The sequence below is a fragment of the Heteronotia binoei genome, chromosome 2 (genome assembly GCF_032191835.1).
Source record: "Heteronotia binoei isolate CCM8104 ecotype False Entrance Well chromosome 2, APGP_CSIRO_Hbin_v1, whole genome shotgun sequence".
NCBI lineage: Eukaryota > Metazoa > Chordata > Lepidosauria > Squamata > Gekkonidae > Heteronotia > Heteronotia binoei.
The window spans coordinates 109111446-109135725 of NC_083224.1; positions in this window are offsets into that span (position 1 = coordinate 109111446).

The following is a 24280-nucleotide window of genomic DNA, read 5'->3' on the forward strand; positions in this document are numbered from 1 at the left end:
CCACTTTGGGGCCAGGTAGCAATTTTTCTCCAGGCCAGTTTTGCCAGGGATCCTGGAGGGTTTTGTGTGTTTTTTTGTTTTTGTTTTTTGCCATCTTCCGAGCATGGTGCAGGTGTTGCTGGGGTGTGTGGGGAGAGGTATTTGTGAATTTCCTGCATTGTGCAGGGGGTTGATGACTCCAGCATAGTTTTAAATTCTTGGTTTCTCCAGGTCCTTCAGCATAGCTGTCACAAGTTCTTGATCTTCATTTTGGCATTTTATTTTAAGGCATCAGATTTTTTTTCAGTTCCCTTGGGTGGCCCATGCCACTTTGTGCTGTTTCAACAGGAGTACCAATGGTACCATCATACCCAACCACCAGAGCTACAGCCAGTCGACTAACATTTTGCAGTTGCAGACATGGTTGCAACCAACAATAATTCAGCGTTTTCATTGTAGGTATTACTCCTTTCCTTTAGCACAAACATTTATTTACTTAGTTACTTCATTCATGTGATTTCTCACTGAAGCTCAAGGCAGATTATAACACTTTTAAAAATAAAAAATGCAATAAAACAGTATAATTTATACAATAAACAATGCAAAAAACTGGGTTACCTCTGGATTACAAAATAAGAAAGCCACACAATAAAAACTATATTATGCATACAATAGTGGCTGGGTACAGACAAGCAGTTTGGGTCGGCAGCCTCCCAGCTCAGAAAAAAAGCTGGCACAGTCCAAGGCACCTCAGGGTGGTCAGACAATGTGCACCTTGCTGCCGAAAGAGTGACGGGCTGCATGTGACCCGGAGGAGTGGTCAGACTGCTCAAGCGCATGGGAAGCATTTTCCTGGTATTCCCGGGCCACTCAAACAGCTGTGAAAAGTGACAGGGAAGAGCTTCAGAGATTTTTAAGGCAGCAGAGAGGCACTGGAGGATGACATAAGAGTGCGAGTGAGGCAGGACTCAGATGTCCATGTTTGAAAGTGCAATTTAAATCCGGCTGTGGGGAGTTCCTGTGTTGGCCCAAATAGGCCATCTGTATTCAGCCAGTGTGTGCTTTTGCACCATGTGATGTTTTTGTAATGATGCAGCAGCACTGTTGATGCAACTGGACAATGTCCAGAAAGTGAAGCAGAGACGAGGGTTAGATGTGCAAAAGATTATGGGAACAAAACTGCCATGAGGCAGTGACTTGTGACTACTTTGGGAATACTTTCCCTTATTTTACAATCATAGAAAGTTGTGAGAACAAGCTCTCTGTTATCATTGGCTTCAATTGGTGCTGAGCTTTCTATTTCTAGCCTCTTTTGAACTCAGTGTTTGGCAAGAGCCCAGAGCAATCCCATCTGCTTTAGCATGTGGTAGGAGGTTAATGGTGACAAAAAGTCACACTTTATGAAAGCTTTTCTCATTTCAGTTTGCCAGCTTTCAAGCCTCCTTTTCCCACAAAGGGCATCAATGTTTTATTAACCCTTCCCCCTCTGGAAGATGTCTTATTTCACTGAAGAATGCTGCTGCTCCTTCTGCTTTTATAGGCAGGGCTGTGAGGGGCTCTAATTTAATAGAGTTTGGGCAGAGACCATTCTTTTTCTTTCTTCAAATGCCAAAATGAAGGCCAGTAAACTCATGTTGCTTTGTGCAATGCCATTAAGGAAGGAGAGAAAGAACTTCCATTATTGAGCAGGTCACCATTCTTTCCTGATGTCAAGTGAAGAGTTTCTGGACTATAACCATGCTGACATTTGCTGTTGCCCTTAGAAAACTGAATCATTGAATGGAGTCATAAATGGCTTTTCGAGTAAGTTCGATCTTGCTCCTTGTCAATTTTGTTGCTTCACTTGATACGAATTACTACTGAAGGATTTCTGGAACAAATATAAAACACCAGCAATTTTCTTGTGGTATAAATAAACACTGTGGATAAGAAGAAAACCTTACATCTGAATTTCTTTTCACATTCTTTAAAAATAGCTAACCTTTTGAGGTGGAGAACAGAATACTTTCCTGTGTGAAGAAGAAAAAGAATGCGCAACAAGACTGGAAGCTGTCATGGGTGCTGGGGACCCTTCAGAGGAAGTTGAGTCTGATGAGGAAACTGTGCCCCTGCCACCTGCACCAGTGCCCCTGCCTCCTGCTGGAGAAGATCCCAGCCCCCCTGCCTCGCCCTCTCGGGTGGCTCGTGTGCGTGACCGCCTCCGGCAGGACATCAGGGATCGGAGGAGGGCGGCACGCTCACAAGCAAGACGCTCCCTGAGCCCTGAGTTCTGAGAGGATTCTGGCCCTCCTAAGAGCAAGGATGCTTGAGTGGTAACAGGATCCTGGCTGCCTCCCTGAGCCAGCAATTAGCCCAAACGGGCAACAGCCAGCAGAGGGCTATATAGCTGTGGGCTTTGGGAGGAAGCTTTGTGGAAGCAACTAGTCATCTCCCTGACATTCTAGCATCCACTCCGGCTTGACTTTGGTTCCTGACTCCCTGACTTTGGCTTTGGACTTCTGGACTCCCTGACCTCGGCTTCTGGACCTCAGACCTGCGATACTTCTACAGTGATTCGGATTTGGCGCCTCGGACCCTCCTGCTTACTGGCTACAGACCTCGGACTGCCTCTGGACTTTGCCTGACCCGGCCCCAGCCGTGACAGATTGCTTCCACCGACAAACACCCACTCCACAGGATGGATGCTGAAGCAAGTGAAACCACAGAACTACTGGCTGCGCTCCAAGCCCAGGTACAGCAGCTAACACAGGCAGTAGTGCACTTGCAGCAACAACCTGCGGCCAGTGCTCCAGCCAAGTGCCCAGTTCCCCCACCTGACAGATTTGGGGGTGCCGTGGAAGAATTTCCTGCCTTCCTAGCACAGTGTCGGCTGTACTTTGAACTGAGAGCACGGGACTTCCTCAATGACAAAACCAAGGTGTGTTTCGTCATCAGTCTGTTAAAGGGGCAGGCGGCCAAATGGGCCACACCCTTACTGGTCGCGTCCTCTCCCCTACTGACTGATTACCAGGGGTTTGAGGCCCACCTGTCTGCTGCTTTCTCAAACCCAGTCCAAGCAGCCACAGCCAACCGGAAGATCAGGGCACTGAAACAAGGCAACTCCTCGGTGGCTCAATATGCCACTGAATTCAAGCTCCTGACCCAGGACTTGGCGTGGAATGAGGCTGCCCAGATGGACCAGTTTACTGAGGGGTTGGCAGAGGAGGTCCTGGATGAACTGGCCAGGGTGGAGCAGCCACCCACGCTCCAAGAACTTATCACCCTCTGCCTCCGCATCGATGGCCGCCTGGAAAGTCGCCGCCAAGCCAAGACCAGAGGGCGCCAGCTCCCTGCGCCGCGCTACCTGGCTCCTCGCCCGTCCCCAGCTAGTACCAGCACCAAGGATGAGCCTATGCAGCTTGGAGCTGCTCGACCCCGCCTGACCCCAGAGGAAAAGACCAGACGCCGCACGCAGAATCTGTGCCTCTACTGCGGCACGGCAGGCCACTATGCCTCTGGCTGCCCTGCTAAGCATCGGATACCTGGACCTTCGCTGCCACCGCCGCCAAAAGGGCAGCCCCAGGCGTAAGTGGACCCCCCAGCCTGGGGCGACTAGCTGGGTCCTCCGAACAGCGGGCTGATACCCCAGGGCCATTCCTGCTACCAGTCAAACTCCGTCTGCCTGACGAACGCTGGCTGTTCGTGTATGCCATGCTGGACTCGGGAGCGGCCCACTGTTTTATAGATGCCGCCTTTGTGAAGCAGCACCAGATCCCTGTGCAGACAAAAGGGATTCCGTCGCTGGTGGAGGCTATTGACGGGCGCCTCCTCCGTTCTGGCCCCGTCACCCAGGAGACCTGTCCCATCACCTTCCACGTCCAGCAGCACCAAGAACAGCTGCGGTTTGATGTCGCCCGCATGCCTCGCTTCCCGCTGATTCTAGGCCTTTCCTGGCTGAAGCTGCACAACCCCATCGTGGACTGGGCCCAGCAGGAACTACGCTTCCGAGACCCATGCCCCCATCTGACTCCTCCCACCACTCTAGCAGCTGGCATCCCGAGTGGTGGTCCTCAGCTCCCTCAGAAGTATGTGGACTTTGCTGATGTCTTCGAAGAGACAGGAGCTGATCAGCTTCCCCCTCACCGGCCCTACGACTGTGCCATTGATTTGGTACCTGGGGCACCACTCCCGGTGGGGCGTCTGTACCCAATGTCGGAGCCAGAGTTGGCAGCTCTGCGAGACTTCCTGGACAAGAACCTGAAACGCGGATTCATCCGACCCTCAACCTCTCCCCTATCTGCTCCAGTGCTCTTCGTGAAGAAGAAAAGTGGGGAGCTCCGGCTGTGCAATGACTACCGGGCCCTGAACAAGATCACCATCCGCGACCGGTACCCTCTACCACTGATCCCTGAACTCTTGGATCGCCTAAAGGGGGCCCAAATCTACACCAAGCTGGACCTCCGTGGAGCGTACAATTTGGTGCGCATACGGCCCGGAGACGAATGGAAGACCGCGTTTGGGACCCGATACGGGCAGTACGAGCACCTGGTAATGCCCTTCGGACTGACCAATGCCCCCGCTGTCTTCCAGAGGTTCATGAATGACATATTCCGGGACCTGCTCGACCGCTTCGCGATCATATACCTGGATGACATCCTAATTTACTCCCGCAATCCTGCCCAGCACGCCGAGCACGTCCGCCAGGTCCTGCAGCGCCTACGAGCCCATGGTCTCTACGCCAAGCTGGAGAAGTGCGACTTCGACCTGCGCTCCGTCGAGTTCCTTGGGCACATCGTGTCACCGCAGGGGATCCTCATGGACCCGAAAAAAGTAGAAGCGGTCCTGACCTGGCAGGCTCCTCAGAATCGCAAAGACCTGCAGCGGTTCCTCGGTTTTGCCAACTACTATCGGCAATTCATCCCGGCCTACGCATCCCTGACCACACCCCTGACTCAACTACTCCGCCCCAAAGAACCCTTCCACTGGTCCCCAGGGGCCGATAACGCCTTCTCCACCCTGAAGACTCGCTTTGCCACCGGGCCACTCCTGAGATACCCCGACCCCCAGCTTCCCTTTACGGTGGAAGCTGATGCCTCCAACGTGGCCCTGGGAGCAGTGCTGTCCCAGCGCGAGGAGCCGTCCCAGCCACTACAGCCCTGCGCCTATTACTCGCGGCAGCTCACTGCTGCAGAGAGGAACTATACCATCTGGGAGAGGGAGTTGCTCGCGATCAAGGCGGCGTTTGAGGTTTGGCGACATTACCTCGAAGGGGCTCGCCACCCTGTTCAAGTGCTCACCGATCACCGGAACTTGGAACACCTCCAGACCACCCGCCGTCTCAACCAGCGCCAGATCCGGTGGTCCCTATTCTTCTCTCGCTTCGACTTCCGGATCTCCTACATCCCCCATACCCAGAACCGGAAAGCAGACGCGCTCTCCCGGAAACCGGAATACGCCCCTGCCTCAACTGAGACCGCGCCCGCTGCTCCAATCCTGCCGCCCTCAGTATTTGCAGCCACCTCCACTTCACCAGCACTCGTGGAGGACATTCGGGCTAGCCAGGCCAATGATCCCTGGGTCCAGCAACACCTCCAGGCTCTCCAAGATGACCCAACAGGGGAGTTCACGACTCGAGGCGGCCTCTTGCTACACCGCGAACGCCTCTATGTGCCGCCCGGGCCCTTGCGGGCAGAAGTGCTACGCCTGACCCACGACTCGTTACCCGCCGGGCACTTTGGACAGCATAAGACCACCCACTTGCTGACAAGGGAATTCTGGTGGCCACGAGTTCGCGCTGATGTTGCCCGCTATGTCAGCTCCTGTGACGTCTGCCGACGGGCCAAAGACATCCCAGCCAAACCCTCAGGGTTGCTGCAGCCCTTGCCCACATCTTCAGGACCCTGGGATACCATCTCGATGGACTTCATCACGGAACTTCCACGCTCCAAGGGTCAGACTTGTATCTGGGTGGTCGTCGACCTATTTACCAAGATGGCCCACTTTGTTCCGTGCCCGAAACTCCCCACAGCTCAGGAGACGGCCCAGCTTTACCTGCAACACATCTTTCGTCTGCATGGACTCCCAGCCCATCTGATCTCCGATCGGGGCCCTCAGTTCTCCTCTCGGTTCTGGCAAGCCCTCCATTCCAGCCTGGGTACTCGAGTGCACCTGTCCTCGGCCTACCACCCACAGACAGATGGCCAGACAGAGCGCACCAATGCCACGCTAGAGCAATATCTCCGCTGTTACACCTGTTACCAGCAGGATGACTGGACCACTCTATTGCCCCTAGCGGAGTTTGCATACAACAACGCGGTCCATTCATCCACCCAAATGACCCCGTTTGCTGCAACCTACGGGTACCACCCTCGGTTCTTCCCAGCGATCCTACCACCCACGAATGTCCCCGCCGTCGATGCCTACCTGCAAGAACTCCGTGCCAGCCAAGACTTGCTCCGAGAGCAGCTACAGCAAGCCAAGGAGGCATATAAACGGGCTGCGGACCGAAAGAGGCAAGAAGGCCCTCCAGTGCAGCCGGGGGATCAGGTGTGGCTCTCAACTCGCTACCTGCGCCGGCCTGGTCGGTCTCACAAGCTGGATGCACGGTTCATTGGACCCTACCCCGTCGTTGAACAAATAAACCCCGTCGCCTTCAGGCTCCAGTTGCCACCCCACCTCCGCATTCACCCCGTGTTTCATCGCTCCCTCCTTGTTCCGGCTGCACCCCCTGACCCAGCTCGGACTCCTTCCCCACCGCCGCCACCACCAGTGTTGGTGAATGACGAGGAAGAATATGAGGTGCGCCAGATCCTGGACTCCCGGTACCATCGTGGAGGCCTCCAGTACCTGGTGGACTGGGAGGGATACGGCCCAGAAGACCGGTCTTGGGAGCCCGAGGACAATCTTCATGCCCCGGACTTGTTGCACCAGTTCCACAACGACCACCCCGACCTTCCAGGTCCCTCGACGGAGGGGGGCCCTGGGGGGGGGGATAGTGTCATGGGTGCTGGGGACCCTTCAGAGGAAGTTGAGTCTGATGAGGAAACTGTGCCCCTGCCACCTGCACCAGTGCCCCTGCCTCCTGCTGGAGAAGATCCCAGCCCCCCTGCCTCGCCCTCTCGGGTGGCTCGTGTGCGTGACCGCCTCCGGCAGGACCTCAGGGATCGGAGGAGGGCGGCACGCTCACAAGCAAGACGCTCCCTGAGCCCTGAGTTCTGAGAGGATTCTGGCCCTCCTAAGAGCAAGGATGCTTGAGTGGTAACAGGATCCTGGCTGCCTCCCTGAGCCAGCAATTAGCCCAAACGGGCAACAGCCAGCAGAGGGCTATATAGCTGTGGGCTTTGGGAGGAAGCTTTGTGGAAGCAACTAGTCATCTCCCTGACATTCTAGCATCCACTCCGGCTTGACTTTGGTTCCTGACTCCCTGACTTTGGCTTTGGACTTCTGGACTCCCTGACCTCGGCTTCTGGACCTCAGACCTGCGATACTTCTACAGTGATTCGGATTTGGCGCCTCGGACCCTCCTGCTTACTGGCTACAGACCTCGGACTGCCTCTGGACTTTGCCTGACCCGGCCCCAGCCGTGACAGAAGCATTGTCTGCATACTTTGAGCTACTAGTAGGTCTTTCCTTGTGTGTGTGTGTCTGTGGTGAGAGTGACAAGGAATCCTGTACAAATGAATGGAATCTGACAAGCTATTATTTGTCCAGGATCACCATTGTGCAAGTGATCAGTACAGAATATATATAATGTTTCCACAAGGATATTTCACAGTTTTACAGTTGTCAAAATACGGATTATTTTATATAATGAGAAATATACATCTGTTTTTCACATATGGCTCGCTTGTGTTGGAGGAGAAATATATCTTATTATACTTGGGACTGGTGCTTTTTCAGTAAAGTGACTGAGGTCATGTCCTCACATAATTTCTTGTCTATGTAAAACAATGTAGTCCATCGAACTGGAAGAGATTATCTCTGCCTACTATAAGAAGTAAAGGAAGAACAGGTTGTTTTAAAAAGAAATCTCACTGTTTATTTGATGGGTTAATCTTTTCATCAGGTAAATAATAAAAGCCCAAGCGTGGTGGCAATTCTCAGGATTTTTATTGGATTGATGTGGCTTGAGCTCACACTGCCTCTGCTGTGCCATTGACTGAGTCTGCTCTCCCCCACCGACCGCCAGCCCCATCAGGCAAGAACCCCAGCAGAAAGTCACTGACCTTCAATGGAGACAGTTATCTCCTGACAGGGAGCTTACTGAGCAGGGCTGCTTCTCCTCAGGGCCTGTTATAGGAAGTCCAGGACAGTCCGTCTGAGAGCAGGCAAGGAGGTGTGAGGGTGTAAAACGGGGGAAAGATTTGTGGTGCCTGGCCCCCCAGCCCCCCCTCCCCCAGCTACAGGCCTGTGTTCATGAGAAAACAGTTTGGTTCCTTCTCTTCAACTGAGGCAAAAAAAATGTTAATTCCAATTAGGCTATAGTGGGCTCATATGACAGAATGGACTCTGAGGGAGAGGTCTTTCTTCCTGGAGAACCACTGTTGCCAATCTCCAGGTGAGGGCTGTAGAAGCTGACTGGGTGAATTCAAACCAGTCTAAACTGTCTCACGGGGCTGTTGTTGTTCAGAACAAAGGGGGGAGGGGAGAGAAGAATGATGTAAACTGATGTAATGGCTGAGGACTCCTCCCTATTAATCAGTCTTTCAGAGAGAGATTGTTGGTCTGAAAGGTATCACTACAGGCCTCTGAGGGAGGCCTTTCCTCCTGGGGAACCACTCTTGCCAATCTCCAGGTGAGGGCTGTAGACTGGGTGATTTCAAACCAAGCTAACCTGCTTCATGGAGTTGTTGTTCAGATAAAAGCGAGGGAGAGGAGAGGGGAATGCTGATGTAATGGCTGATGACTCCTCCCTATTAAATAGTTTGTCAGAAATAGTCTGTTGGACTAAAAGTTCTCACTACAGGCCTCTGAGGCAGAACTCACTGGGCCCAGTGCTGACTACGGCTGCCAGTTCCAGGTTGGTGAGAAATTCCTGGCGATTCTGTGGTGGACTTTGAGGAGGGCATAGGAGTTAGGGCTTCAGAGTGGGGTCTGCCAGACCCAGGTCCTTGCTGTGGAAGCTGACTGACTGATTTCAGACCAGTCACAGATTTCCAGCCTAACCTGCCTCACGGGGTTATTGTTCAGATCACATGGGGGGGGGAGAGAGAGAGAGAATGATGTAAACTGCTTCACCCCCCCCCCCCCCGTGAAGAAAGACTAATTTTCCTATATAGAGGCTGCAGGGAGGGCACAGGTGATGGAAAGCTGAAGTCAGAGGGGCAGATAAAGAGAAGGAGAAAGGCTTGCCAACTTCAGGTTAGGAAATTCCTGGAGATTTAAAGGGCTGGGCATGGAGAGGGCAGGGTTTGAGGAGGTGTGGAACCTCAGAGAGGTACAATGCCATAAACTCCAAACCAACAATTTCCTCATGGGAACCACTGTTGCCAATCTCCAGGTGAGGGCTGTAGAAGCTGACTGGGTGAATTCAAACCAGTCTAAACTGTCTCACGGGGCTGTTGTTGTTCAGAACAAAGGGGGGAGGGGAGAGAAGAATGATGTAAACTGATGTAATGGCTGAGGACTCCTCCCTATTAATCAGTCTTTCAGAGAGAGATTGTTGGTCTGAAAGGTATCACTACAGGCCTCTGAGGGAGGCCTTTCCTCCTGGGGAACCACTCTTGCCAATCTCCAGGTGAGGGCTGTAGACTGGGTGATTTCAAACCAAGCTAACCTGCTTCATGGAGTTGTTGTTCAGATAAAAGTGAGGGAGAGGAGAGGGGAATGCTGATGTAATGGCTGATGACTCCTCCCTATTAAATAGTTTGTCAGAAATAGTCTGTTGGACTAAAAGTTCTCACTACAGGCCTCTGAGGCAGAACTCACTGGGCCCAGTGCTGACTACGGCTGCCAGTTCCAGGTTGGTGAGAAATTCCTGGCGATTCTGTGGTGGACTTTGAGGAGGGCATAGGAGTTAGGGCTTCAGAGTGGGGTCTGCCAGACCCAGGTCCTTGCTGTGGAAGCTGACTGACTGATTTCAGACCAGTCACAGACTTCCAGCCTAACCTGCCTCACGGGGTTATTGTTCAGATCACATTGGGGGGGGGGAGGAGAGAGAGAGAATGATGTAAACTGCTTCGCCCCCCCCCCCCCCCCGTGAAGAAAGACTAATTTTCCTATATAGAGGCTGCAGGGAGGGCACAGGTGATGGAAAGCTGAAGTCAGAGGGGCAGATAAAGAGAAGGAGAAAGGCTTGCCAACTTCAGGTTAGGAAATTCCTGGAGATTTAAAGGGCTGGGCATGGAGAGGGCAGGGTTTGAGGAGGTGTGGAACCTCAGAGAGGTACAATGCCATAAACTCCAAACCAACAATTTCCTCATGGGAACCACAGTTGTCAATCTCCAGGTGAGGGCTGGAGATCACTCAGAACTACAACTGCTCTCCAGATGCCAGAGATCAGCTCCCCTTGAGGTGTGTGTGTGTGGGGGGGGGGGGTGAATGCCTTCACTTTGGCGGGTGGGAAGACAGCAAGGGTGGCAGACACTCGCCCAGAGACCTTCAGTGGTATCTTTCCATGTTGATGGGAAATTCCTGGAGATTCTGTGGTAGACTTTGAGGGTATAGGAGTTAGGGCTTCAGCATGGGATCTGCCGGACCCACATCCTTGCTGTGGAAGCTGACTGACTGATTTCAGACCAGTCACAGACTTCCAGCCTAACCTGCCTCACAGGGTTGTTTTTCAGATCAAAGGGGGCAGAAGAGAATTATGTAAGCTGATTTGGTTCCTCACCCCCCACTGTGGAGAAAGACAGCCTATGTAGAAGCTGCAGGGAGGGGGAGGGAGATGGAAAGCTGAAGTCAGAGGAACAGATAAAGGGAAGGAGATAGGTTGCTAACTCCAGGTTAGGGAATTCGTGGATATATAAGGGGTGGGGTTTGAGGAGGGGTGGAACCTCAGACAGGTACAATGCCATTTCCTCCTAGGGAACCACTGGAGATCACTCAGATTTACAACTGCTCTCTAAATAGCAGAGATAAGCTTCCCTTGAGGTGGGGGGAAGTTAATGCCTTACCTTGGGTAGGTGGGAAGACAGCAAGGGTGGCAGGCACTTGCCCAGAGCCTCCTTCTAAAGCCCATTGTATTTTTTTCCCCACAACGAGTCTTACTTTTAGTTAAATAATAATACTGCTCTATAAGTAACATTGTAGTAATATCTAGTAACACCTAGTGACATATTACAGGCACTATACACAATTCATTTAAAATACCAAACCAAAAGTACCCATTCTTTCTAATCAGCAAAGAGTGAACTAATCCAGCGAAGAGTGCGTTACATCTGCACCATAGCACAAGACAGCAAACACAGAAAGATAGCCATGTATACTGACTGTGGAACACAACTTACGTCATATGCTTCTCCTATAGGCCTTGTATTATTTTCTTGAGTTTCACATTCGGAATGTGGCAGTGCCTAATGAATCTATAATAGGAACCTACAAGCAGGGGACCTGCAAGAACTAGTTAGGGACATCTAATTTTCCCATTTATCCCCCTCCCCACAATATTTCCTCTTTTTCCCCCTGGCACACCCTATATCTTCTCTCCTTCTCCAACTTCCTTCTCTATTTTCAACATACCAATCAACCTTTTCCAATATACCAATCAACCTTTTATCTGTTCTCTCCAAGGCTTTAGCTTTCTCTCCTTCCCTCCTCTGTCAGTCTCTCCACTGGGAAAATTCAGCCAAGGGAGAAAAGTTATGTTGTTACAAGTCACTCAGGTGAGTCATATGATGACCGCAACTAGTTCTGGCCAAACTGGACAGTTTGCACAGTAGCAAATCACTTAGGTGAGTTGCATGGCAACTGCTGCCAAGCCAGGTGAGTCATTGGGCGGTGAGTTGTATGGTTACCACCACCAGGCTTGACGGATTTGTATGAGGGTTTCTGCTAAACTGAGCCTAGTTGCACAAGTTGTAAATACTTGTGAGTTATGAAATGGTCACATCCCCCCCTGCCTGACTCTAGCTACATTGTGTGGATTTTTAAACTTCACCTTTTCTGGCTAGTCTTTCCATTTGCTGGCTTATTATGGACAAATTCCCAGAAATTTCAGTTGCTGCCTGCTGATGCTCAGCTGGTAGGTTGGCAGAAGCAGCTGACCAAATGGGGGTGGAGTAGCAATTGCTGCTTCTGTACAGTGACATCACTTCTGGGCAACTACTAGAGTGTTGCCCCGGCATGATGCTGGCACTTCCAGGTCATGTTGGTGTTAGCCAAATTGCTCTGAGATTGAATTTGGGAATTAAATTTAAAAGGCAAAAGGAAGGAGCAGGATCAATGACCTATGTCTACAGGAGTTGGAGTTCTCCAGAGACCAAATAATGAGGAGATTTAGGTCTAAAATTCAATATGTTTATTGGAAATATAGGCTTAACAATCACACAGTTACTCTAACACTCACACAATCATAAAGAACTAGGAATACAGAGGTGAAAAGTGGATAGAGACATTTGCATTAGCAGGATTGAAGTGATGCTCATGGGTGACTTCCGGGGGCTGGAAAATGGAGAGCTGAACTGCTTCTCATAAGGGAGGCAGCTGGAACCTTTGTGTGGGGGTAGAGAAGGCAATTCAACGCCTACTACCTACTTTTCTCATCTAGAGAATAGTCCAAGACACACTTGGGAAACTTGGAGGAGATTAACTTTGGTGGAAAGGGAGCTCCGGAGGGGGCTCCTTTGAAGCTTTGAAGGATCTCCGGCGAAGAGTGCATTACATCGTCTGCAAAGGGTCTCCAGAGTCATTAAATTGACTTAAACTCACCAGGAGCCAGCACTTCTATACTACAAATAGCATCTGGATTACTATCAGGATGGTGTCTACTTGGATAGCTGCTGCTGAAGGTATTGATTTTTATCTTTCACTCCAGAACTAAAATAAGGATTTACAAAAATAACTAAAAGGTGGCAAAAGGACTATATCATGCTTATATAAAGAAGAGGAGGAGGGGTGAATTTGGGATTATTTAATATTAAAGAGCAGAGTTTAAAAGTGAAAAAAACAAGAATGTTTTGCATACCTGCGGTTTCTGAAAAACACCCCCATCGTCACAGCATTGCTGGTCAGTATAATTCCACAGGAAGTGATGTTTTGTAGCATCGCGTGATTTGATTACCAGTGAGAACGGGATTTGGAGGCAAGTAAAGCAGGAAGTAACCATTGGAAGAAGGTCAAATTGTAAGTCAGCCAGCCTACTCTAGGACTGAAAAAACACAGAAAAACATCGGCGGCTACTAAATGAAGGGCAAAATAAAATATTATTTTAAAGTGTTTGGGACTTTAAAAAATGGTGTAATTGGCATATTTGGACATTATAAAGTTAACACTATTGGACAGTATTGTTGAAAGCAAGTATAAAGGCCTGAAAAGAAAGAATTTTTTTTGAAAAAAGGGGTAAGAAAAGTCGCGACCGCCATTTTGGATTTTTTTAAAAAATTGAAATATTAATATCTCAGCTTGGGGGGCCTCAAGAGCGGCGATTTTAGGCTCATTGGAAAGAGCAAATCTTGCTCTTTTAAATCTGATGCATAGTTTTCAATTTTCTGAGATCAAGTTTTTGAGTATTTTTTAATGTCAGATCACAAGCCAATACATACAAGGGCCATTTCAAAGGAAAAGATGCGGGAGCAGTTAGAGGCTATGGAAGCAAGGCTGATGAAAGGAATGAAGGAACTCAAGAAAGAAATTAAAAAGGACATTGAAGCTAGTACAGTAGCTTTAGAGAAAAAAATTGAAGATCTTAAAAATGAAACTGTGGTAACATCAAAAAAGTGGATGATGTGGAGAAAAAAGTAAAAGAATATGATTTCACCTTAAAATGTGTGCAAGAGAAAGTTGTATTGCAGGACTGTAAGCTGATGGAAAACCTGGTACGTCTGAGAGGAGTACCTGAGAATGAACAAGATCTGAAGGATTATATAATAAAAATTATTGTGGATTTTTTGGAAGATGATTTAGAAACATCAAAATACCAACATGACTATGGGTATAGAGTCAATTCTCTCTATGCTAAGAAAAATAAATTACCAAGAGACGTGGTAGTAAAATTTTTGACACGGGAAATGGTGGGAAGAATTATAGCTAAAAGCTTTGAAAAGAACTTTGTGGTGGAAGGCAGCTCAGTGAGGATTATGAGAGAGCTGCCAAGGGAAGTACTAACTGATAGAAAGGCCTATAAAATTAACTGGAAAATTATGGGACAATGATAAAAGGTATAGATGGATTCTACCAGAAGGTTTGAGTTTTGAACTCCAAGGCAGAAGGATTACAATTACAAGTGTACAAGAACTGAGAAGATTTTTGGAAGAACATAAAGAATTTGGTGACACAGCTTAAAGAAGAAAACATAATGGATTACAAATTATTATCTTGGAATGTAAATGGACTAAATTCACCTAAAAAAAGAAAAGCAACATTTCAGTGGATTACAAAGCAAAAATGCAACATAATTTGTTTACAAGAAGTTCATATTAAACAAATGGACTATACATTTTTATGGAATAAGCAATTGGGTCTGGAATTTTATACATTGGCTAAACAAAAAAAGAGAGGTGTACTTTTTTATATTAAACAGGAATTGGAGCCAAAAGAAATTTTTAAAAATAATGATGGGAGATATTTAGCAGTGGAAGTAACATTAAACACAAAAAAACCCCACTGCTGCTGGGACTATATGCACCAAATGGTGCGAAAAATTCTTTTTTTAAAGAAATAATGCAACAGCTTGATCAAGTGTCATATGAACAAATTATGATAATGGGAGATTTTAATGGTACAATTAAAAATACATTGGATAGATCGGAGAGGAAAAAAAATAACAAGGAAGGGAAACTGCCAAAATCTTTTTTTGAATTAGTTAAACAAGATAATTTGGAGGATTTATGGAGGAAGTTCAACTTTGAGGTATGGGACTACACCTTTATTTCAGCAAGACATAATACTTTGGGGGGCGGAGTGTCGCTCAGTCATGGCAGACATGAAATAGATATGCTCTGACAGCCTCCTTCCCCAATCTGTTAAATCAACGTTAAAACAAACTCAAATGTCAACAAAAAAAAAGGAAAAGTGGTGCGAAAGAAGAAGATTCTGGAATCAGGAAAAAAAGCTACGGTTCCAAGTTACTTCTCGTCAGAAAGCTCAGCAAAGGTGGGTGATCCTCTGGCGTGTTCCCCGGCCCCAGGCAAGATGGCGCTTAGTGTCAGAACTTGTAATTATTGAACTCTATGATTATAATGCCTGCTTAGCTTAGCTGAATCTATATTGTAACTGTTAGGAAATAGCTAGCCCTGTATCTAGTAGTGTGCACAAATGCTTCGCATTCCAAGCCAACTGGAGGGTGACGGGGAGTCCTTGGGAAACATCTGCCAGTAACCTTTGAAGCTGCCTCCCCCTCTCCTTTCTCATCGATAAGAAGTCTTGGAAACCAAGCAGGGCCTCTTGAGGGGTGGGAACCAGTTTGTTATTGAAACTAGAATAACTTAAAGAATGTAACTGCTGCTGAGCTCGTCATCAGAATCAACTTGCCTTCTACCTGTACTGTTCTCAATAAATGCTTAGACTTTAACCAGAGTCATGGGCCTCGTTTGAAGTTCTTCAAGTTCTGACATTTTGATTCTGATCCCTTTTTGAGCTTATCCGAACTGGGAACCTTGGCTAGATGGCTAAAAGGGCACCAAGTAACGGAGAGCCCACCAACAAACCCATGGAGGTGGATCTCTGGGCCCTGATGGAAGAGATCCAGGCCAGCCATGTCCGAATCACCCGAGAAATCCGGGAACAGCTGGACGCGATCCGGAGGCAGACCGGAGCCCGAGAGGGACCACGGGGCGCGCCGGCCCCGCTGCCCCCGCCGGCGCCGCCACCACCCGCCGTCCCTGCAGCACCGGGACCCCCCACGGTGCCGGCCGCCCCAGCAGCCCCAGCCCCCGCGGGACCGCCACCAGCAGTGCCAGTCTCCCCGGCGGGAACGGGACGGGGGGGGGCCGAGAATTAAAGATCACCTTCGACGGAGACCGAGACGCGGTAGAGTACTTCACGATCCAGTGTAACACGTTCTTCACACACTGGGGAGCGGGCTACCCCACGGAAGCAAGCCGCGTAGGCCACATCGCCTCCCAACTGAGGGGACCGGCTCAGAAATGGTACGTGGGGCTTTACACGGGACGGAAGCCCGAACTGGCCACCGTGGCAGAGTTCCTGCAGGCGATGCTCCGACAGTACGGAGATCCCCTGCGGGAGGAGAAGGCCACCGCGGCTCTACAAAGAATAGAGCAAGGGAACCGTACAACGCGTGAGTACGCTACCGAGTTCATGGACCACTGTGCGGCGGCCAGGGGTTGGAACGAAGTGATGAAGTATACCACGTTCAAGAACGGCCTGAACGCGGACATTCTAGATCGGTGCTACCACCGAGGGAGGCCCGATACCTTGGTGGGATGGATTCAGCTGGCGGGGGAGGTGGAAACCGACCTCCAACATGTGGGGATGCGGCGTCGGCAGCAAGGCAAGAAGGGGGGGAAGCAGAGTCCCGCATCCGGCAAGCCCGAAGGGAAGCGCGCCCCCGCGACCTCGACCCCCACCACCGCGGCTCGCAAGTGCTTCAAGTGTGGGGACCCGAATCACCTAGCCGCCAACTGCCCGGCGAGGCAAACGCCGACCCCTACTCAGCCCAAGCCGGCACCCACCGTGCAGAAGAAGAAAGGCAGCCGCTCCAAGGAGCCCAGCCGGGGCGCCGTCGCCACATCCTTGGCGATTGACGAGGATGTTACCATCATAGAGGAGTCCTGGGACAAGGAGCCGGCGGGAAACGACAGCGACCTGCTTTAATCGGTGCCGCAAAGCAGGTCCAGAAAACGCCGGTACTACTGATGGTGAGAGTTACCGGGGGGTTATTGTTCATGGCGGTCACCCTCCTGAACCCCAACCTCAAGCGGTTTATGCATGCCCGGGCCCTAATTGACTCTGGGTGCACGCGGGACATCATCACCCCCCGCTTAGTGGAAGCGCTGGGGTTAGCCACGTCTCCCCTTCCCCACCCCATCCAATTCGAACAAATGGACGGGTCACCAATGAGGGGGGAACCGTGCACCCAAGAGACCCAGGCCATCCCCGTGGGAACTGAAGAACACTGGGGGGTAGAAGCTTTTGTCATAGCCCCTTCCTGCTCCTTCGATGTGGTGGTAGGATCGGGATGGCTAGCAAGACACCAACCGGACATTCGATGGGCAGAGCAAATAGTGCGATTCCCGGATTGGCGGTGCGAGCACCACCACTGGAGACCCGAGTGGGGCCCGAAAGCACCCCCGCAGAATGAAAGACTCTGCCTCACCCTCGAAGAGATAGGATCGATCCCCAAAGAATACAGGGACTTGAGGAAAGCCTTTAGCGAGAGGGAGGCGGACGAACTCCCCCCCCACCGCCCCACAGACTGTGCCATTGAACTCATTCCCGGGCAGACGCTACCAAAGGCAAAACTGTATTCTATGGGCTGGGCAGAGAAAGTGGAGCTGAGAAAATTCATTGACAAAAATTTGAAACGGGGCTTCATCCGACCGGCTACGGCCCCCCATGCAGCCCCCGTACTATTCCGCAAGAAAAAGGATGGGGGGCTTAGACTTTGCACAGATTTTCGCGGGATAAATGGGATTTCCATGTCCAATGCTTATCCGATCCCGCTGATAAGAGACTTATTGAACACTGTGGCCGAGGGAAAAATCTTCACCAAGCTCGATCTCCGAGACGCGTATTTCCGCGTGCGGATTAAAGAAAGAGACGAGTGGAAAACGGCGTTCAATACACCCATGGGACAATTTGAATATTTGGTGATGCCCTTCGGGCTTCAAGGGGCGCCAGGGGTTTTCATGAACTTTATAAATGAAGTGCTGAGGGAATTCTTGTATAAGGGGGTGGTGGTGTACCTTGATGACATCATTATCTATTCGAAAGATCTTGAATCGCATGTACCCCTGGTGAGAAAAGTGTTGTCTACCTTGTGCCAGAACAAACTGTATGCTAAACTGTCTAAATGTGAGTTCCACAAGACGGAACTAGACTACCTGGGATTCCGAGTGTCGGGGGAGGGACTAGCAATGGACCCCGCCAAAATTCAAGCGGTCCTAGATTGGGAACCACCCCGAACCTGACGGCAGCTACAATCATTTCTCGGGTTCGCAAATTTTTACCGCGGGTTCATTAAGGGGTTCGCCCGGGTAATGCTCCCCCTCACGGAGCTCCTCAAAACTAAGGGAAAAGGGGATGAGGCGAAAAAACCCGGCGCGCGCCTAACGTGGACGCCGGAGTGCCACAGAGCTTTCCAAGAACTCAAACAACTCTTCACCTCTGAACCAATATTGGCTCACCCCAATGAATTAAAGCCCTTCGTGGTGCAATGTGACGCCTCCGATGTCGCCGTAGGAGCCATATTGATGCAGAGGAACGAGGAAGGGGAACTTCGTCCCTGCGCCTACATCTCTCACAAATTTTCAAACGAACAAAGGAACTGGTCGGTCTGGGACAAGGAGACTTTTGCAGTGATGTTTGCTCTGAAAACATGGAGATCCTGGTTGGAGGGAGCCCGAGTCCCTTTCAAAATTTGGACCGATCACAAAAACCTTGAGGCCCTCACCGGCCGTCGCAAGCTGACTGCAAAACAAATCCGGTGGGCGGGATTCTTTGCTAAATTCGACTTCGTGCTAAAACATATCCCCGGCACCAAAAACTTTTTGGCCGACGCGCTCTCGCGTATGCCCCAGCACGACAGTCAAAGAGAGGAGGTGATAGATTCCCTGATCCCCCCAGACCAAGTAGCGGGAGGAGTCACCACTCGATCAGGGAAAACAACCGGAATCCCGGAACTGAAGGGGAAAGACCGGTTCGTGGCCGAGACGGAAGCAGAGTGAGGGGATCGGCCCGAACGGGTAGAAAAGGGAGAAGGAGGGCTTTGGTATTACAATGGGAAGATCTACGTGCCCAGAACCCTGCGAAAGGAAGTACTGGAAAACTGCCACTCAGGCAGGCTAGCAGGGCACTTTGGTTACGTGAAAACCCTGAATCTAGTCACGAGACAGTTCTGGTGGCCCAAATTGAAAAGAGATGTGTCAGAATTCGTGAGTTCATGCCCCACATGCATCATGGCGAAACGGAGGGGGGGAAACCACCGGGCCACCTTATTCCCCTACCGACTGCCACGCGACCATGGGCGGTGGTCTCGATGGATTTCATAGTCGAGCTACCCCCCTCTCAAGGGAAAACGGTGATACTGGTGGTGGTAGATACTTTTTCCAAACAAGCCCATTTCATCCCATGCAAGCAGCTCCCCACTGCTAAGAAATTGGCGCACCTTTTCTTTAATCACGTGGTCCGCCTCCACTCATTCCCAGATAAGGTAATTAGCGACCGCGGGCCGCAGTTCGTTGCCAACTTCTGGCGGGAGTTTTGCAAACTCACAGGCATAGAGCAGGGGCTAAGCTCTGCCTACCACCCCCAGACAGACGGACAGACGGAGAGGGTGAACGGCCTGCTGGAACAGTACCTTAGGTGCTACATCAACTACCAGCAGACCAATTGGGTGGAGCTACTGCCATTTGCAGAATACGGGTACAACAACAGCTTACACAGTTCCACCAAAACTTCCCCCTTCCAGGTCGTCAATGGCTACGAAGGAAAGCCCGTCCCTCTCCTTTCCCCGACCGAAAACGCCACTGAGCCCACCTCTTGTCAACAATGGTGGGAGGGGATCCAGAAGGGCTGGAAGGTGATACAGGAGAACCTGGAGAGAGCTAAAGAAGATTATAAAAAGCATTTCGACCGGAAGCACTCCCCCCAGTGGGAGTTCAAGGAAGGGGACTCAGTATTTCTCTCCACCAAGAACCTTCCCCTTTCCCAAAAGTGTCGGAAACTGACTTACAAATACCTTGGTCCCTTCAAAATAAAACGCGTGATCAATAAGGTCACCGTGGAACTAGAGTTGCCCAAAATGTTTAGTAAGATCCACCCGGTGTTTCACTGCAGCCTTCTTCGTAAAGACCCGGGGGCCACGCCCTGGCACCCGCGCCCCCCCGAACCGCCCCCTACTCGCGTGAGGGGCCAGAGCCACCATGAGGTGCAGGAAATCCTAGACTCCAGGGTCCAACGCGGAGTGTTGCACTATCTGATATGGTGGAAACACTTCCCCCCAAGCTGCAATGAGTGGGTCAAAGCCTGTGACGTGTCTGCCCTACAACTGCTTAAGAGATTCCACCAACTGTACCCGCACAAGCCCCGGGCGGGGAGCCTAGGGGGGGCAGTATGTCAGAACTTGTAATTATTGAACTCTATGATTATAATGCCTGCTTAGCTTAGCTGAATCTATATTGTAACTGTTAGGAAATAGCTAGCCCTGTATCTAGTAGTGTGCACAAATGCTTCGCATTCCAAGCCAACTGGAGGGTGACGGGGAGTCCTTGGGAAACATCTGCCAGTAACCTTTGAAGCTGCCTCCCCCTCTCCTTTCTCATCGATAAGAAGTCTTGGAAACCAAGCAGGGCCTCTTGAGGGGTGGGAACCAGTTTGTTATTGCAACTAGAATAACTTAAAGAATGTAACTGCTGCTGAGCTCGTCATCAGAATCAACTTGCCTTCTACCTGTACTGTTCTCAATAAATGCTTAGACTTTAACCAGAGTCATGGGCCTCGTTTGAAGTTCTTCAAGTTCTGACACTTAGCCCTGCAATCTCCCTCCAAAACCTTCCTCCTTCCTCTCCTGCTGCTAGTCGTGATGAGGATGGCCCGATCTGTCCAAGTGACCTCCAATTATTAAAGCAAGACATCCATAAATATTTTAAGGATGCCATTGTGGAATATATTAAACCCTTGAAAGAGAAAGTGCAGGAGCTTACAGAGGACCTAGTCACTACTGCTAAAATAGCGGAGAAAACAGCGGAGCTGGGGCTGTCTATTAAAGAGGAGCTCATCTCTATAAAAAGCAACGAAATGAAGCTGCAAAATAGAATTTTGGTGCTGGAGAATAAATGGAGCTCCCTTAACCTGAAGTTACGCGGTTTTGAGGAGGGGGCTGAAGAAAAAAGTGACCTCTTGTTATTTATTGCAAACTGGCTCCAAGAAAAATTTTCGTTTTCAGGCAACATGTCCAACAACATAGTAAAGGTACAAAGGCTGGGCTCTAGAAAGGCATTGCGAAATAATTTTACTAGGGACATTCTGATGCAATTTTCAAACTCCAAGATAAAGGACATGATCCTACAAAAAGCAAGACAATCAGATGCCCTAGCTTACAATGGGAAACGTATTTTATTTTTACTGGATTTGTCACCTGATGCTCTGGAAAAAAGAAAAAACTTGAAAATTCTCACATCTAAATTGCATGCTAATAATCTGAGATTCCATTGGAGCCCAACATCGGAGATTCTTCTCTTCAAAGATGGCGTTTTACACAAAGCCTTTGACGCACACTCAGGGACTACTTTAATGGATGCCTTAGCGTTAAAGACATCACAGGAAGAGAAGGACGCTCTGTGGTGGCTTTTTCCGGCGCCGAAGAACCAAGCACTTGACGAGGCTGGCGAAGATGCAGAGGCATAGAACCTATACAACGCACCTCAACACGCTTCCTTTACAGTGCTGCACTTAGTCTTTGAACTACCTTTAGAGTTGTACCTATAGGAACTGGGTCTTGAGCCTTTTTGTGTTTGCTGTTGGTTCCTTTTACAACTCTGCACCTACACTTTGTTATAATTGTTGAATGGTAATTTTGTAAGTTGGGCTGAGCGTCCCTTTGGATTTGCTGTTGGTAGTAATATACACATCAATGGAGGAAAGGGGGAGCTCTGCTGATAGTTTATGAGTTTATGTTTAGGATAGAGTTTGATCTCTACTATTTCTTCAAGATGGTGGTTCTATTTAAAACATTGTGTTAACTACTGAGATATCTGAATTGCACTTAGCTAGTACCTTTTTTATTTAGATAAGAAGTCATTTATATATATATTTTTTTTAAATCATGAAGTCTCTCTATTCAGTGATAACTATACTTCAGGGTTAATGAATTATTTGATAAAGTTATTTATTTCATATAGGGGAAAAAAGGGGGGAGGGAGAGGAAGGGGGGAGGGTTCTGGGTTAAGGGAAATAGGTAAAATAGATAGGATTAATGATTACTGAATTCTTTGGTATATTTAATTAATTTACAACAAATATTGGATGAAGTTATACAAAATGGTGCCTTTTTATGAGTCATATTTACTGTTATGACAGCTCAATTTCGTCAACCACATATATAGTCTGACTGGGCTCACTATTACTGATGATATTGTTACAGTTAATGTTCTTGTTTTGTATTAAGAACTGAATTATTATTTATTGTTTAAAAGAGTTTGTTACTCATTGGAACTAATGGGGAAGGAGGAGGAGTTAGGGATTTGGTAATTTTTAATTGTGGGTTATTATCGCCCTCTGGAGGGAAGAGTAGGTATTTCAAGGAAGGGAAACGCAGTAGTGTTTTTTCCCTAACCTCTTTCTTTGAAGGAGGCCTTGAGAAGGTACCCGTCGCAGGGTATTCAGTTTCTGCTTTTGTTTTAATTTGATCGCCTTTCTGTGGGGATAGAACAGGAAGGTAAAGCCAATTGTGTTATATCCCCTTTTTTGATTATTTATTTTTAAATCCTTTTGATTATTAATCTTATATTACTTATTGGTAATTTTGTTTATAACCTTTCAGGTTAATTTAATTTGGGAGTTGTTTTTTTGGTTTGGGGATAAGGGTGATAAGCTGCTCCAATACTTCACAGCCGGGGGAGGGGTCCTAGAAATCGTCTTTTCTTTGTTTACTTTCTTACTCCAGTAATGGCCAAATCAGTAAAAATCCTTACATGGAATTGTAGGGGCTTAAAAAACCCGATCAAAAGGGCGCGAATTTCAAATTTTTTGACAAAAGAGCGGCCACAAATAGTCTGTTTGCAAGAAACTCATAATAAAAAACAAACTACTACACTACTACACTCTAAATGGTTTACCCAGATTTTTCAGGCCACTGGGTCTTCAAAAGCGAGGGGAGTAGCAATTCTAATTTCTAAAACCGCATCATTTAGTTTGCAAGGCATAAAAGCTGACCCTAATGGTAGGTTTGTATTTGTAAAAGGTATGCTAAACGGTCACTTGATAACTATTGCATCTATCTACTCTCCGAACAGTGGGCAGTTGGAGTTCCTGGAGGACACCTTTGCTGACCTGATGGGATTTAAACAGGGGGAACTCATTATCGGTGGAGACCTGAACTTCATTGTGGATCCTTCTCTTGACAGATCGGGTAGCAGTGGGACTAAACTCAGGTTACTTAAAAAGACTGGTCTTTCTGATCGTTTTCAATCTTTCAATGTGGTGGACGTCTGGAGGTCACTCAATCAGGGAGCAAGGGATTATACCTTCTTTTCCCATGTGCACAACTCTTATTCTAGGATTGACTATATTTTAGTTTTGCCAAAGCTTCTAAAGTCTATCCATAATGTTGATATTGGTTCAAGAAATATTTCTGACCACTCTTCGGTGTCAGGAGAATTGGAATTTTTGTGTACTGATAATAAAGGACCCTCGTGGACTCTAAACAAACTACTTCTCTCTAAAGAGAGTGTGTGTGGGAAAATTAGGAAATCGATACAAGAATATTTTTTATATAATGGAAATTGTGGAGTCTCTCAACAACTTATTTGGGATGCATTTAAGGCTGTAATTAGGGGTAGTCTTATCTCAATTGCAGCAGCCTGTCATAAGGAAAGGTGCACCAAAATAAAAGAGCATCAACTTAAAATAGCAGAGCTGGAAAAGAAGCATATTAAATTTGGTGGGGAAAAAATTGCTAAAAAAACTAACATTGGAAAGGAATAAATTGGAGCTGCTAGAAACCTCTGACATACAAAAAAAATTACTGTATCTTAAACAAAAATTTGTTACCAAAACTCCATAATCTCCGAGATTTTTGAAGTTTAGGTTACATCAAAAGAGTGCATATACAATAATCCATTCTGTTCGCTCACCCATAGGAGAAACCTGTGTAACACCTCATGATATCACCAAGGTTTTTCAGGATTACTACTCCGCCCTATATTCCTCCTCTATTGAGGATGACCTGGACTTCAAAACTTTTCTAAAAAATACTAAATTTGACAGGAAATTATCAAAAGAGGACTCTGACTTCATGGACAGGTCAATTTCGGAATCAGAAATTATG